Source organism: Convolutriloba macropyga, chromosome 5, assembly GCF_964194025.1.
Source record: "Convolutriloba macropyga chromosome 5, txConMacr16.3, whole genome shotgun sequence".
NCBI lineage: Eukaryota > Metazoa > Xenacoelomorpha > Acoela > Convolutidae > Convolutriloba > Convolutriloba macropyga.
The window spans coordinates 28,107,401-28,124,575 of NC_134472.1; positions in this window are offsets into that span (position 1 = coordinate 28,107,401).

The following is a 17,175-nucleotide window of genomic DNA, read 5'->3' on the forward strand; positions in this document are numbered from 1 at the left end:
CATAGACAGACACACCGAATGTCAGGTATGGACCAATGAAACAGACTTTGATTACACTTGGCCAGACCGAACAGACATTGGTCACCCAGGGCAAAACCGAACAGTCCCGATATCGGTTTGCTGCATTCTCTTCATAGCTAAGACAAGTCGAGCACGGTTGTTGTTGTTGTTGTTGTTGTTGTTGTTGTTGTTGTTGTTGTTGTTGTTGTTGTTGTTGTTGTTGTTGTTGTTGTTGTTGTTGTTGTTGTTGTTGTTGTTGTTGTTGTTGTTGTTGTTGTTGTTGTTGTTGTTGATGTAGTTGTCGCACAGAGCTCCAATTTGCGGGATATTTGCGCTTACTGCCGTTTTTAACTAATTGCTTTTGTATAATAATAAAAATAGATATAATAATAGTATGACTGCCTATCCACAATTTGTTTGTGGTGCTGTGACCTTTCTTTGTCTACGCCATGATAGGTGACATGCAGTCCCCGGGTTAACGGACCAGGAGTGGCATCGTCACCATCAGCATCGTAGTGGATAAAACAGCTTAAAGAAGACAATGGATAGTTACTGATGCAAAATTTGATTTCTTTTAGTTTTTCGCTGTTCGAACTTTTGCATTTATAATAGTGCGTGGGGCTAATTTTTTAAATCATATTTACTACACCTTAGATAATACATGACGTTAGCAATAAATGGTGGCTGTATTTTTATATCATCTCTCTTTTGTGTTCTCTATATAAGCATCTTCCCATATTTACACATTCGACGAGAGCTCATAAAGTTTTTGAACATCGAGATTTTCGTTAATATGTTATAACATTTTAGGTAACTGGCATTTCAATTCATGAATTGCGCTGCATTTTGATATGTTAGAGTTATAATAGATTGCACTTGGCTACCCGGTTCGAGACTTTTGGGTTAATTTTTGTTAGAAATGCGGTGAATTTGATGAATTTCTGTAAGAAATGCGGTGAATGCGGCGAATTTTTGAAAGAAAAGCAGTAATTGCGGTGAAAAAAATGCACCGCATTTCACCACATTTATTGTCTAAAAATTCACCACGAAATTCACTGCATTTTTAAAAAAAAAAATTCAGCGCATAGACGTCTGTTGCAAATTAGTGAAAGGTAGCGGTGATTACTTTTTTTTTCACCGCGTTCTCTTTTCGTTGAATTTTTTCACCGCTAGATGCGTTGAAAAAGAAATTTATCAGATCAAGCGGTAAAAAAAATAATTCACCGCTACCGAGAGCGCGGTGAAAACGTACCCCACCGCGATTCACCGCATTCACCGCAAAAAGATGTAAGAAACACGCTGTAAAAATTTTTTTTTCAACTCATTTCACCGCGTTTACGAAAATTCATCCCCAAACCTCGACCTGGGTAGATCAACCATTAATTGCCTGTAGTTCACCAAAGTTCAGTTTAATTGTATTAACCTACGAAAAAGCACCTCAAGCAAAGTTGCATAGCAGAGCAAATGTTCCAGTGTATTTCAGGAGCTTTTATAATAGGAAGTGAATTTTAGACCCATGTCTTCGAACACGGGTCGAGGAATTCGTCAAAATGTATGTAAAAAATGCGCTGACAATCGCTGAAAAAAAAAGTATTTTTCAGCGAATAAATCTTACATATTAATCCACTTAATCTGCTGAATTTTCAGCACATTTCTTACATAATTTCAGCATTTTTCAGCACATTAAGCGGATAATTATGTAAGATTAATCCGCTGAAAAATATTCTTAAGGTAAGGTCCTCTACCCAGGGTATTCATTTTGGACCGTTAATTGTACGTGTATTTTCAGTCTATACTATTTCATTTTAAAATATTCTTTTTGCTCTCCGTATTTTAGGAAATTACCAAAAAGGCATAAATTGATTGGGTAGATATGCCACTTGAGAGCTCATCGTCGCGTTCATCCGACGACCTATGGAATTGAGTTATAACCTGTTCGATTTCGCATCGATCGACTTATTTGAGGTCCTGAGTTGCACTTGTTGCGGTACCTCTGGCATCTGATTTAATATGGACAGGAGACACTATCGGTAACTATTAATCAGAGCATCACATCATATTTTTAAAATGCGATCGACATTTTGAGAACCATTCGACGAAATTGCAAAACTTGACGTTCTATATCACTTATTGTAATTTTTCTTATACCCTGGTAAATATTATTTCAGTCAATATACATGCTTTTTATATCATTTTGACTAACGTGGATCACACGTTTCCGGTTGGGTCACACTGAGCAAGTCCCTGGCCCAGAGGGTGACATAATATTTTTGAAGTACAATCAACTTTTGGTTAACATTCAACAAAGTGTCTTCTTTTGTGTCTTCTTGAGTCTTTTCATAGCTTGAAAGAAGCATAACTTCAACGAAGTTGGATTATGAATTTTTTCTCATAAGTTGACAGAGCGAAAGTCTGGATCACATAGAATTTTGGTCTGGACCGGTCTGTTCATTAGAAATTTTGAACTTGCGCATGAACGCACTGAAACTTTGAACGAGCGAAACTCTGGATCACAGGTGATTTCAATCTGCATGGGTATTTCTATAAGCAAAAGGGATCGGTAGGGGTAGTTTCGTAAGTCGTTTTAAGAACTTGGGAAAGCTTAAATTCTTCTTGAACGTACTGCTCAACTTCTGGACTGTTTTGCTAGGCCTCTGTCGTCAAGTTTTTGGGGTGAGGGTTTCTTTTTCCTATCTACTGAGCAGCGTACTGTTGCGTTTGGGGAATAGCGTTCTTCAACACTTTCAACCCATAGCAAAAAGCATGATTTTTCCATTCGCATAAAGCATAATTTTTTAAACGTGGCTCTTTTGTTTCTTTTTTTCCAGCGAACATATGGCCACTTACTGTAGAAAACTCGTGACATTTGTAGGATAGACGATTACCACCCGGAACCGGCCTCTGATCACACCATCTCCAGACAGAAAAGACCTCTGATCATATTCTCGTGCGCTTGAAAGGGCCCTATGGTCAGATCATTAACACCGTGTGCCTTGGACTTGGTCTGATCAGCCTGGGTAACACAATAAGTTGTGTAATTCTTAATAATAATTTATCTGGGACTTTCGTTACTGACGAATTACTGGTGCTTTTTGGTGCTTTTTATGAAGGTTGCCGCTCAATTGCTTAATAAAGGATGATTTCGCGCCAATTTTTTTTTACTTTTTTAAAATTTGAAGTTGGGCTTGCTAGGATGGTGTTGTTTTGGCTAAAAAATTAGAATTTTTGTTGCCGAAAAGGCATGATTACACTTGGTATAAGGGAAACCTCCCAAGATTGAATATTTGAATAGAATTGCGATCAAATATTTTGTGCTTGTCTAATTGGCTGAGTTGTTCGCTGCATTTTCTAGAATAATTTTGTTGTCGAGAAGTCCTTGATCGCGAGCTTTCTGTTGTGTGTTCTTTCACATTTTTGTTCATTTGGAAGCAAAACTGTTTCAACCCTGCACAAATTTGGAAATAACCTTCTTTTAGCCCTGCTCATATTTAGGATGGAGATTTACCTATTCATAATTCCGCAGAAGTTCCTAGAAGAAATCCTTAGAATGAAGAAACAGCTGGGCGGTGTATTAACTTCACAAACCTACTGCTCTTAATTAGACTGAAGGGTCAAACGAATGTTTTTACCAATGGGATAAATTGGTGACTCTAAGATCGAGATTTATACCAGGTCCTCAATTCAACTAGCCGATCGATCACCCAATACACACTTAAACAGGATAGTAGATGGCGTCAAGAACTCGTCGGTGTGCACTCTCCAACCCAACCAGACGAGTAATAACCAAATTAATAGAACGAAGAGACCTTTGATCATACTGTAATGCACTCGAAAGTGACAACTGATCAGACTCTCCCAGGCGAAATTGATCTCTGATCAGACCATAACCACCCAGAAGTGACCTTTAATCAGACCACCCCAGACTGAATTGATTTCTGATTGTACTTAAGTGCGCTCGAATCAAATTCCAGAACCTATAATTTTGGTCTGACAACACACTGTGTGCATTGAATTGGTCGTATTGGAGGTCTCTTCCGGATTGCACATCAACCTTCGTAACACTCTTAGCTGCGTAATTCTTCAGACCAAATTTGCTGTGACGTTCTTTACTGACGAGTTACTGGTATTCTTGATGCTTTTTACTAAGATTAACGTTCAATTGCTTGATAAGGGTGGATTTCGCTCCAAATTTTTGACGTTGCTTTCAATTTTTGACGTTCAGTTTGCTGAGAAGGTGTTGTTGTTTATGCTAGGTAATTTTTGTTTTTGTTGAAGAAAAAGGCATGACTCAACTTGGTATAAAGGAAAGCTCCCAAGATCGAATATTTGAACAAAATTGCGATCAAAAATTTTTTGCTAGTCTGTTTAGCTAAGTTATTTGCTGCCTTTTCTAACTCAAACCTGTTGTCCAGAAACCCTTGATTGCGAGCATTCTGGTGTGTAATGGCTCAATTCGGACATTTTGATTCATTTGGAAACAACATTGTTCTAAACCTGCTTGAAGATGGAAACAACTATGTTCTAACCCTGCTCTTGTTAAGGATGAAGTTTTACAGTATTCAGAAATCCACAAGTGCTACTGGAATAAACACTTAGATGGAAAAAACTACTGAAAGGAATAGTAACTTCAAAAACCTACTGCTCTTGATTAGACTAAATGGCCATACCACGCCTTTTGTTCAAACCCTAAAAAATTGTTTTCAGGAGCTAAAAAACTATACTCAAATACAAAAAAATGATTTCAGAATATGTTTGAAAGGCCTCTCTATGTTATATGATTTTTTAAATCATAAGAAATGTTCTAATAAAAAAAAGGATAAATCTGGTGACTCTAAGACTGAAATTTATTCCAGGTCCTTAATTCAACTAACTAATTAACCGATCAACCAATATAATTAAACAAGATAGTAGATGGTGTCAAGAGCTTGTCGGTTTTCACTCTATAACCCAGCCATACGAGTATTAACCAAATACATTTATAGTACTTTAAGATATTGCCCTTCAGCTACTTCATGTTAATGTAGACCGCTTTAATTGTCTACTTGGTTCTACATTGAAAACTTCCTGGGTTGACTTTACTCTTCAAATCTTCTACGGGCAGGCAGCCCTGCCCTCAAATTGGTTTCCTTATGCAGTCTCCTTCAAGATGTTGTATGACCGACCTCTGATCAGACGATCTCCAGACCGAAGAGATCTCTGATCGTTCTCTCGTGCGCTTGAAAACGCCCTATGATCAGATCATTACCGTCCGGAAGTGACCTCTGATTAGAACATCCTCAGAACGGAGTGAGCTACGATCATACTGTAATGCACGTGAAATTGGCCCCTGATCATACTGAAAAGCGCTCGAAGTTCAGCCGTGATCAGACTCTCCCAGACGAAAATGATCTCAGATAAGAGCATTACCATCCGGAATTGACCTTTAATCAGACAATCCCCAGACGGAATTGACCTCTGGTTAACTTAAGTGCGCTCAAACCAAAATTCAGAACCTGTAATTTTGGTCTGAGATTACACCGTGTGCAGTGAACTGTTCTGATTAGAGTTCTCTTCCGGATTGCACCTCAACCTTCGTAACACTCTTAGTTGCGTCAAAATTAAGAAACATTTTCTGGGATGTCCTTTACTGACAAACTACTGGTATTTTTGATGCTTTTTACGAAGATAGCCGATCAATTGCTAAATAAGGAATGTTTTTGCGCCCATTTTTTTAAACATTGCTTTCAAATTTTGACGTTCGGATTGCTAGAAAGGTGTTATTTTGGCTAGGTAATTATAGTTTATGTTGCCCAAAAAAGGATGACTCAATTTGTTGATAAGGGAAACCTCCGATGATTGAATATTTGAAAACTTGGGATCAGATATTTCTTTCTTTTCGTTTTGGCTAAGTTGTTTGCTGCATTTTCTAGTTTGATTTTGTGGTCGAGAAACCCTCGATCGCGAGCATTCTGTGGTGTAATAAGTGTTTTTGCTCAATTTAATTTATTTGGAAACGAATTTTTTTTAACCCTGCGCAAATTTGGAAACAATCTTGTTCTAACCCTGCTCTTGTTTAAGATGAAGGTTCACCGTATTCAAAATTCTACAAGTGTTGCAAGAATAAATCTTTAGAAAAAAACAAACCACTGGACGGGTTAGTAACTTCACAAACCTATTGCTCTTAATTAGACTAAAGAGTCAAACTACGCCCTTCGTCCAATCACTAAATGAGCTGTTTTCAGGAGCTAAAAAACTGTACTCAAATGCCAATAAAAAGATGTCAGAGTATGTTTGAAAGGCCTCTCTATGTTATACGATATCTTAAATCATAAGGAACGTTTGGACCAAAAAGTCTAATTTGGTGACTCTTAGATTGAGATCATGACAGTTTCTCAATCCAACAAACTAATTAATCGCTCAACCAATATATTTATACAAGATAGCAGATGACGTCAAGAGCTTGTCGGTGTCCATTCTGCAGCCTAACCAGACGAGTATTAACTAAAGATATTGCCCTTCAGGTACTTCAGTTTAATGTAGACCGTTTTAATTGTCTACTTGGTTCGACATTGAAAATTTCCTGGGTTGACTTTACTTGTCAAATCTTCTACGGGCAGGCAGCCCTGCCCTCAAATGGGTTTCACTATGCAGTCTCCTGGAAGAAGTTGTATGACCGACCTCTGATCAGACGATCTTCAGACCGAAGGGACCTCTGATCGTTCTCTCGTGCGCTTGAAAGGGCCCTATGATCAGATCATTACAGTCCGGAAGTGACCTCTGATCAGAACATCCCCAGAACGGAGTGACCTACGATCATACTGTAATGCACTTGAAATTGGCCCCTGATCAGTCTATCTTCAGAGGGAAATAACATCTGATCAGACCATTACCATTCGGAGGAGACCTATGATTATCCCCAAACTGAAGTGACCCCTGATCATACTGAAAAGCGCTCGAAGTTCAGCCATGATCAAACTCTCCCAGACGGAAATGATCTCCGATCAGAGCGTTACCATCTGGAATTGACCTCTAATCAGACAATCCCCAGACTAAAGTGACCTCTGTTTAACTTAAGTGCGCTCAAACCAAATTTCAGAGCCTGTAATTTTGGTCTCAGAACGCACAGTGTGCGTTGATTTGTTTTGATTACAGGTCTCTTCCGGATTGCACCTCAACATTTGTAACATTCTTAGTTGCGTAAATAATAATAAAAAAAACTTTCTGGGATGTCTTTTGCTGAAAAACAACTGGTCTTTTTGATGGTTTTTACAAAGGTAGCCGATCGATTGCTTAGTAAGGGATGTTTTCGCTCCCATTTTTTACATTGCTTTTAAATTTTGACGTTCTGTTGGCTAGGATGGTGTTGTTTTGGCTAGGTAAGTATGGTTTATATTGCCGGAAGAAGATGACTCAATTTGATAACAAGGGAAAGCTGCCATGATTGATTATTTGAATAGCTTTGAAAATTTCCTGGGTTGACTTTACTCTTCAAATCTTCTACGGGCAGGCAGCCCTGCCCTCAAATTCGTTTCCTTATGCAGTCTCCTTGAAGATGTTGTATGACCGACCTCTGATCAGACAATCTCCAGACCGAAGGGATCTCTGATCGTTCTCTCGTGCGCTTGAAACGGCCCTATGATCAGATCATTACTGTCCGAAAGTGACCTCTGATCAGAACATCCCCAGAACGGAGTGACCTACAATCATTCTGAAATGCACTTGAAATTGACCCCTGCCCTGATCAGTCTATCTTCAGAGGGAAATAACCTCTGATCAGACCATTACCATTCGGAGGAGACCTATGATCATCCCCAAACTGAAGTGACCCCTGATCATACTGAAAAGCGCTCGAAGTTCAGCCATGATCAGACTCTCCCAGACGAAAATGATCTGAGATCAGAGCATTACCATCCGGAATTGACCTCTAATCTGACAATCCCCAGACTAAATTGACCTCTGGTTAACTTAAGTGCGCTCAAACCAATTTTCAGAGCCTGTAATTTTGGTCTGAGAACGCACAGTGTGCGTTGATTTGTTCTGATTACAGGTCTATTCCGGATTGCACCTCAACATTGGTAACACTCTTAGTTGCGTAAATAATAAAAAAAAATTCTGGGATGTCTTTTGCTGAAAAACAACTGGTCTTTTTGATGGTTTTTACAAAGGTAGCCGATCAATTGCTTAGTAAGGGATGTTTTCGCGCCCATTTTTTACATTGTTTTTAAATTTTGACGTTCGGTTTGCTAGGATGGTGTTGTTTTGGCTAGGTAAGTATAGTTTATATTGCGATAAAAGATGACTCAATTAGATAATAAGGGAAACCTCCAATGATTGATTATTTGAATAGAATTGCGACCAAATATTTCAAGCTTGTCTGTTTGGCTAAGTTGTCCGCTCCATTTTCTAGAATAATTTTGTTGTTGAGAAGCCCTTGATCGCGAGCTTTCTGTTGTGTGTTCTTTCACATTTTTGTTCATTTGGAAACAATATTGTTTCAACCCTGCACAAATTTGGAAATAACCTTCTTCAAACCCTGCTCAAATTTAGGATGGAGGTTTACCTATTCACAATTCCACATAATTTCCTAAAAGAAATCCTTAGAATGAAGAAAAGCTTGAATCATGTTTGAAAATCCTCTCTATGTTATACGATATTTTAAATCATAAGGAATGTTTGGACCAAAAGGGCTAATTTGGTGACTCTGAGATTGAGATCATGCCAGTTTCTCAATCCAACAAACTAATTAATCGCTCAGCCAATATACCTAAACAAGATAGCAGATGAAGTCAAGAGCTTGTCGGTGTTCACTCTACAGCCCAACCAGACGAGTATTAACCAAGTTGATAGTACGTAAAGATATTGCCCTTCAGGTATTTCAGGTTAATGTAGACAGTTTTAATTTTCTACTTGGTTCGACATTGAAAATTTCCTGGGTTGATTTTACTCGTCAAATCGTCTACGGGCAGGCAGCCCTGCCCTCAAATTGGTTTAACTATACAGTCTCCTGGAAGAAACTGTATAACCGAGCTCTGATCAGACGATCTCCAGACCGAAGGGACCTCTGATCGTTCTCTCGTGCGCTTGAAAACGCCCTATGATCAGATCATTACCGACCAGAAGTGACCTCTGATCAGAACATCCCCAGAACGGAGTGACCTACGATCATACTGTAATGCACTTGAAATTGACCCCTGATCAGTCTATCTTCAGAAGGAAATAACCTCTGATCAGACCATTACCATCCGGAGGAGACCTATGATCATCCCCAAACTGAAGTGACACCTGATCATACTGAAAAGCGCTCGAAATTCAGCCATGATCAGACTCTCCCAGACGGAAATGATCTCCGATCAGAGCTTTACCATCCGGAATTGACATCTAATCAGACAATCCCCAGACTGAATTGACCTCTGGTTAACTTAAGTGCGCTCAAACCAAATTTCAGAGCCTGTAATTTTGGTCTGAGAACGCACAGTGTGCGTTGATTTGTTCTGATTACAGGTCTCTTCCGGATTGCACCTCAACATTTGTGACATTCTTATTTGCGTAAATAAAAAAAAACTTTCTGGGATGTCCTTCACTGAAAAACAACTGGTATTTTTGATGGTTTTTACGAAGGTAGCCAATCAATTGCTTAGTAAGGGATGTTTTCGCGCCCATTTTTTACTTTGCTTTTAATTTTTGACGTTCGGTTTGCTAGGATGGTGTTGTTTTGGCTAGTTAAGTATAGTTTATATTGCCGAAAAAAGATGACTCATTTTGATAATAAGGGAAACCTCCCTTGATTGATTATTTGAATAGATTCACGATGAAATATTTCAAGCTTGTCTGTTTGGCTAAGTTGTCCGCTGCAATTTTTAGAATAATTTTGTTGTCGAGAAGCCCTTGATCGCGAGCTTTCTGTTGTGTGTTCTTTCACATTTTTGTTCATTTGGAAACAATATTGTTTCAACCCTGCAGATATTTGGAAATAACCTTCTACTAACCCTGCTCATATTTAGGATGGAGATTTACCTATTCACAATTCCACAGAAATTCCTAAAGGAAATCCTTAGAATGAAGAAGAGCTTGAAGTATGTTTGAAAATCCTCTCTATGTGATACGATATTTGAAATCATAAGGAATGTTTGGACCAAAAGGGCTAATTTAGTGACTCTGAGATTGAGATCATGCCAGTTTCTCAATCCAACAAACTAATTAATCGCTCAACCAATATACCTAAACAAGATAGCAGATGACGTCAAGAGCTTGTCGGTGTCCATTCTACAGCCTAACCAGACGAGTATTAACTAAGTGGATATTACGTAAAGGTTTTGCCTTTCAGGAACTTCGGGTTACTGTAGACCGTTTTAATTGTCTACTTGTTTGTTCCAACAATCAAAACTCCCTTGGTTGACTTTACTCAGGGGCAGGCCGCACTGCCATCAGAATGTTTTCCATATACAGTCTCTCGGCAGAATGTTGGCCGATTAATACTCTCAGAAATCAATCCTCTTGTGTTTTCCCCATCCTCAGTGCTGACCTTCAGTTTCGTTGCTTAACGTGATCTAAATATTGATTGGTTAACCACTATTTTAAATAGTCAGCAAAAAAAGATATATTCGCCTAATTAAAACTAGAACTATATATTTTGTTTATATCTTTAAGGATGTGATCGGAAATTACCAAATCTGTAAAATTGTACGCTTTTGATTTGTAGGAGAATTAAAATTAATAAGCAATAAACTACTATGGAAACTAAGTTCTGTTTCTGTAGAACAATTTGTTTATGTTTTCCATTAGTCCCAAGAAACGATACGTAAAGTTTTTATTTAATAGATACTGGTTTTAGTTTCTACTAAGTTATACGAATAGATCCAGAAAGAAAAAATATTTATCCATTTGAAATTAACTTAACGGAAAGTATAGTTACCTGAATACACTAATCTCAAGCAAATATTAAAATTTTCAGTTCCGCGACAGATATTTCTCAACTGACTGGTCAACTCAAATTTATTATGCAAAGTTAGGCTATCGCAACATTTTAGTAATTTTCAAATTGATTTTGTTACAAAAATTGGCCAACGCTGAGCCTTATATATACTTCTTATCTATGCTTGATTCTGGTAGTTTGGTCTTTTTTCTACCAACAGTTGCTAATTTTTGTGTAAAGTTTTCGGACAGTCATTCATAACTTTGATACCATAAGTCACTACTAGGGGTTTCTAATCCTTCATTACGTGCGTGAGATTTTGGGAATTTGATGGTAGATCTATCTAAGAATTTGTATCAGAATCAATATTTAATTATTTAACCGTTCTCCTCAGTTTAAATTTCTTCACCATTATTATCTTTGTACGGTTTGAAATTTAGAGTTTGCTTTCAAGTTAGGAGTAATTCAAGGTCAGTGTTAATTTGATTTTTTTCTAAAAGCGCTTCAAGTTCAACCTTCCGTACCTCTATCCTATCCATTTGGACAAAACTATTATCTTAATTGGCACAACGCACTTAGAGTGTAGGGCAAATTAGGGAACACCTTGATTACCATAATTTGTGGTACAATATTTGTAATCGATTTGATTGCCTTCGATTCGCAATCTTTCTTTTAGGTTAAGAGTTTCTTCCGTGTGAGTTGCATTTCCATTATCTGTGATTTGATCAGTTGACGAAATGTTAATTAATCTTATTTTTCTCTAATTCACGTAGATTTTTCTTGCTAGCCAAACAGCCGCAATTATGAGTCCCAGCAGTCACAAAGTGAATGCGAGTAGGCCAGCTTATTCTGATAGTGTATTCCTCCAGGAGGGCTGGAGACGAGGTTCTTTATTGCTATTGCTTTCCGTTTTCCACTGTAACTGTGTCTGTAATTTGAGGGTTGAACGTTTGAAAGTTTTGAAGCTCTGATCTAACCCTATGTAGCCTCATAGTCTACTTCTTGTTCGTTGAAAGATTTGTAGGGCACTTGGAATTGAAAAAATTGCCTCAAGAATATCTGTAGTGTTAATAGTGGCTATTGATTCAAACTGCTCTACAAATACTGCAAGGTTATGTAACATCACTATCCGTTAGTTGATTGAAGCAGTTTTCCCATGCGTGCAGGGTGTACCAAGCAGCTTTTCCAACCTTTCACCCTGCTAGAGGTTTTCTTTCCATCTGAGTTCGTTAAATTGTACAGGAATTGCTGTTCATATGCCGCTCATAGAACGTGAATAGAGTTAAACAAGTAAACTGCAGTTGGCAACAAATTGGCAATTCAGTCACTTCTCGTACACTGGTCTTCAATGCCGCCACCTCATGGTCGTAAAGCAGAACCATTAATATTAACTAATCTTGTGCGCTCACCAACGCCAATAGTGTCGCGCAAAGTTTTAACTGTGGCGTTATGACGCATCATATATACTCTACACTGTTCATTTCTCGTCTTAACACAATTAAAAATTCTGGTTTAATCTACTTGTTGTTGCAGGAGTTTTTGATGGCTGGTGTTAGCACGATTGCTTTGTAGGCGTCGTGAATGTGCTCTCCACTGAACACGGAAATCATCACTGTGATCAGGAATCCATTGACATGCACATTGCTGTGACTAGTGGTAATCTGTAATTTAGACTGAACTTTTCCGGAGAAATTGATAACTGCTTTCCTCTTAATTTCAACTTTGAGAGTCTTTTCTGTAATTCCATTTAAACTATCAGTGTTGCAGGTAGTTTTCCATTAGCTAGAACACCCATACTTGAAACAAACTGTGTCCTCTGCTATGCCATGTACAGAATTTAAATTTGTGGCTCAGTCTGTATTGCATTCAGTGTTTAAGTGAGGTTGTTGGCTGCACGCCAGAATCAGAAAAGAAAGAATAAAAACATTCGTTATCCGATTATCACATGCTTGTGCTTGTTGTAGGATTTCCATTGTCTGTTCAAGGTTGTCAAATAAAGGTCGCAGCCTTCGACATTTGTCCTCTCTGAAGTTTAACACTCGTTTACAATTGTGCTGTAGCTTTAAACTGCTGCTTGCTAGAACTCGGACTGATTCATTTTCTTCGTCGCTAAAGTGGACTGTTTGTGTTTCGAGATTGTGTAGTGTCCCTTCCAGACTATTCATCTTCTGGTTAGTACTCTGGCAAAGACCAAACTCAGAGAGGAGTCTGCAGCCGGCTTTCTTTATCAACGACTCCATGGTTATAGCAGTTGCTGCTCCCATCGCAAACAAGAAAGTAGGTCGTCTTCGACTCTGTATTTGATCTGTCTGCTCAGTACACAGACTTTCACCTCGTCAACTCCTCTGTTTCTTCTCGTTTCTGCTCTGCCATAATCCGTCTGAATGAAAGAAACTGAATCTTCAAAATGGTGCTGCAATAGTATTCTTTGTTCCTGGTTGTTGCAGAACTTAGAGCTGACCCAAGTTTTTTTCTCTACTTATTGAGGGACTGTTGTAACTGTAGACTTTTTGCAGCTTCAGGTTTAGCAGCGGTCTTGGACAATGTATTATGATGCCAAAGGTTTTATAGGAGTTTGTCAGAGGCACTGGAGTTGTTGGTTGAAGTAAAACATGAGCGCTATATTTTCCACTCAATTTCGTTTGAAGTCGTAATGCAGTTGCGAAAAAGACAATCCAAAAATTGAACATCTTATAAAGGTAAGGAGTTACTGCTCCATATAGTAGTATCCCTATAAATGCAGGAGAATAATGTACAGTGGTTGTTCTTTTTTACTTACAAAACTAAATTGAAAAGAAGCGCTGAAAAAAATAACAAAATCAAACTTTAATTACAATCCAAAAATGTAAATAAAAAAGATATAATCAAGTTTTATTCTATTTTTAAACTGAGTTTATAAAAAGTCCCAAAAACCACATTGTTGAAACAAATTTTTTCCCAATTTAGTAGGTAAACTCTTTCTTACTTGAGCTGAGAATTCTAAGTTTCATTATAGTTTTTGAAGCTGTTCAATTGAAACAAAATCAGAATTGCCATTACTCATCAATATGAATGTTTTATGAATAAACCGCCTATAAAGTCCTATCCTAATTAGCCATTTTGGTACCTCTGTGAATTAACTCAAAGATAGTACTTTTGCAAAGTTTTCGTAATTTTCTAAGGATATTTTAAGTTGGAAACTCTATACCACCTCTACACCACCCAAAGTTAGTACTTTTGCAAATATTCCGTAAGTTTTCGTAATTTTCTAAAGATACTTTAAGTTGGAAACTCTACACCACCCATTTGGACTTAACTATTCTCTTGAATAGTTATAAGTAGAATTGTTACGAATTTCTAGCGAGTCCTTGGTCTCAACATCATAGCTTACTGAATATCAAAGCTCAGTAAGTTTTTCCCGAGATTGTCACTGCTCGATGTCAGCTGATTTCTTTTGTTCCGCCCAAACAAGGCTTTAGTTTACTTCATGAACACATCAGTTGCAGATCAACCGAGATCTGGATTGCGTCTGCTGATCACCGGTCAAAACTTCCTGTCCTCTTTTCAGATGTTCTATTGTCCACAGCATGTTTTGCTGCCAAGAGATGACCAATTGAATCAAAGGGAAGTAAAATTCTGGGCTAAATGCTACCTCTAGCGGCTCCATTTCAGTTTGGGTGCTGCCTTCTCTGCTATTTTGTTTCCCATTTGTAGCGGTAGTGTTTCAAGTATCATCATCGTCCGGCATAGTTTCTGGCTGAGGCTGTGTTGCATTACTGATGTCCAGGTAAATGGCTAGGCCCACCGCAACTGCAAATCCTACGAAAATCTCGTTACGGAGTTCATTTTTCAAATTCAGCACTTGTAGCCCTTTATTGAATATCGAATGAGCCAGCCGATCAAACTCTAGGTCCCTGTTTTCTGGATTTTTGCTATAGCTTTTTTCGAACGCACTGTCCGCCCACTTTAGGATGCTCTCGTCTTTTTTCGTTTCAGACGATGTCCTTATTGTGATGAATTTTCTCAGCCACGTTGATTTTTTTAAGATTAAAGGAAATTCCTAGAATTTTTACGCTATCAAAGTATACTGAAATACGTAAACAAACTTCACATAATCATTTTTCTGTTATCGCCACAGCAAATCAGCTACAAGAGATTTGCCTAATCTAAAAAATGGCCAAAAGTTAAAAATTTTGTATGTTGGGACTGAAAATTTGCACAATCCCCGATTTTTTTTATTTTTTGAAGGAAAAATCAGAGAAACCCGAGGCTATAGCACACGTTTAGGTTAACCTCTAAACTATTTATGGTCCCTACTAATATTATGACATCTTTCCCATAAGTGCGGCTATTAGCACATATACGGTGCAATATTAGCGTTTTTTGATATTTTGTCTTATATTGTTAAACTTTTTAAATTATTTACTTTATAATACTTTAGGTGTTCAATATAATCAAATGCCCTACTTTTAAAGCATTTTGATCTACGAAATAACCATTCGTGCATATTTCATCAAAACAAATACTGTAGTAATGTGACCTTTATTATGTAAGCAGTGACTTATATCACTTAACTTTATTAACCAATCAGAAAGCAGTTAGAACGATTTATTAGAAGATAATAATTTATTTGTTTACTTTCACTCAATTTTTTCAATAGTGCAACCATATCGTATTTCGAACCACTAGAAACTGTTAAAATGAGCAGTTGACTCTCAGATTGGAGTTTAACTCGACTTTCTAATCAACTGTAGTTTTTTAAGGTAAAATTTGCCTGTGTCAAAAAAGCGGATGAAAATGGTTTTAAAAATTATTATTACCTGATTATTTACATAAGTTCAATTGTTGAACAGTTCAGCCATATTGCATATAGAAACTTAGAAACTGTCACAAAGAGCAGTTGGCTCTCAGTTTGGACGGTAGTTTGGTTTTTAATCTAATGTAGTTTTTTTGCTTAGTTTTACTAGATATTAAGTTTTCAACAGTACTAACACTGGATGGAGCCTTGCAATCTTTAGCACGAAATTGAAAATGGATTATCATTCAAGATTTTGTTAACTTCATTCAAAATTAAAGTTATATTCATTTAAACATCCGAGCAGCTAAGTGTTTCTACGAGAAAATTAGACAATTGGACTCGAACATCAACGAATCTTCAATTCAATTTAGCAGACCAGAAAGAAAATTTTACTATGGCTTGAAAGAGCCCCGATAGACTTTGGAAAACACTATAAACACTATAAAAACTACAAAATATCAGCCCTTTTCAAGAGACTTGAAAAAGAGCAAGCTGAATTGCTCAAAATATTTACCAGTTATCTTAGTGGTGTGGAAAGTCATTCTTTCCGGAAGAAAACAGTGTCTGCCAAAATTTTAGAATTAAGATGAACTCGAGGAAAATAGACAATAAGAGAGGCAACTCCAGAGGCCAAAGTGTATGAAGAATTTCGACGCCGACCCTGAGCGAAAGTTGGGCAAAAAGAAGAAGACATTGCGATGGTTGGTCGAATCAATACCAAAAATGGGAGCTATAGAAGAACATTGCAGCTACGTTTTCAAATATCGAGAGGACATTTTTCGACTTTATACAATGACGGCATTATGTTTTTTGTTTCATAGCAATCTAGCTTTGTGTTACAAGCCGGAACTTAAATCCAGCGAAGATGGACTCAACTCACAAAGAAGTTATACAAATTGTGAAACAGATATTGCTATGGATAGTTTGACGGCCTCAAACAAGAACGAAGATTATCATCAAGGCATGCTAAAACAGCATCTGCAAACCAAGGATAGTTGAAATCAAACGGCATTAGTGTCATCCACATCGGCTCGAGCTAAGGACCCAAACGTAACTTTAGTAGGCGCGAAACGAAATGTCGAAGAGAATGTTGAGGTCTCTTCCAGGCTTTCTGCTAAACACCGAAGCAGAAAAGGTCCATTTATTACCAAATCTAATTTGTCGAGAAGGCGAGAGATCTATGAAATGGAGCTAGCAAACCGAGGAGCTAAGCAAAACGCAGAAAAACGATTGCCTGAACGGCAGTACGACTTAAAAAAGAGCGTCAAGAAATAGAGCTACTTCGACGAAAAGAATGACTTCTAACACAGGAGGACGAACTACGTCCTCATGTTGGTATTTGTTTGACCAACTATTTGAGTGTCTTCTTTTTTTCGCCCAACTTTCGCTCAGTGTCAGACTAGCCGGCCACTAACTCCAAATATTGTGATCAACCCTCCGAGGAAATTATCACAGGACAGAGGTGACAAACACTTCCCCGAAAACTGCCCTGCTCTTTAAACCGGGT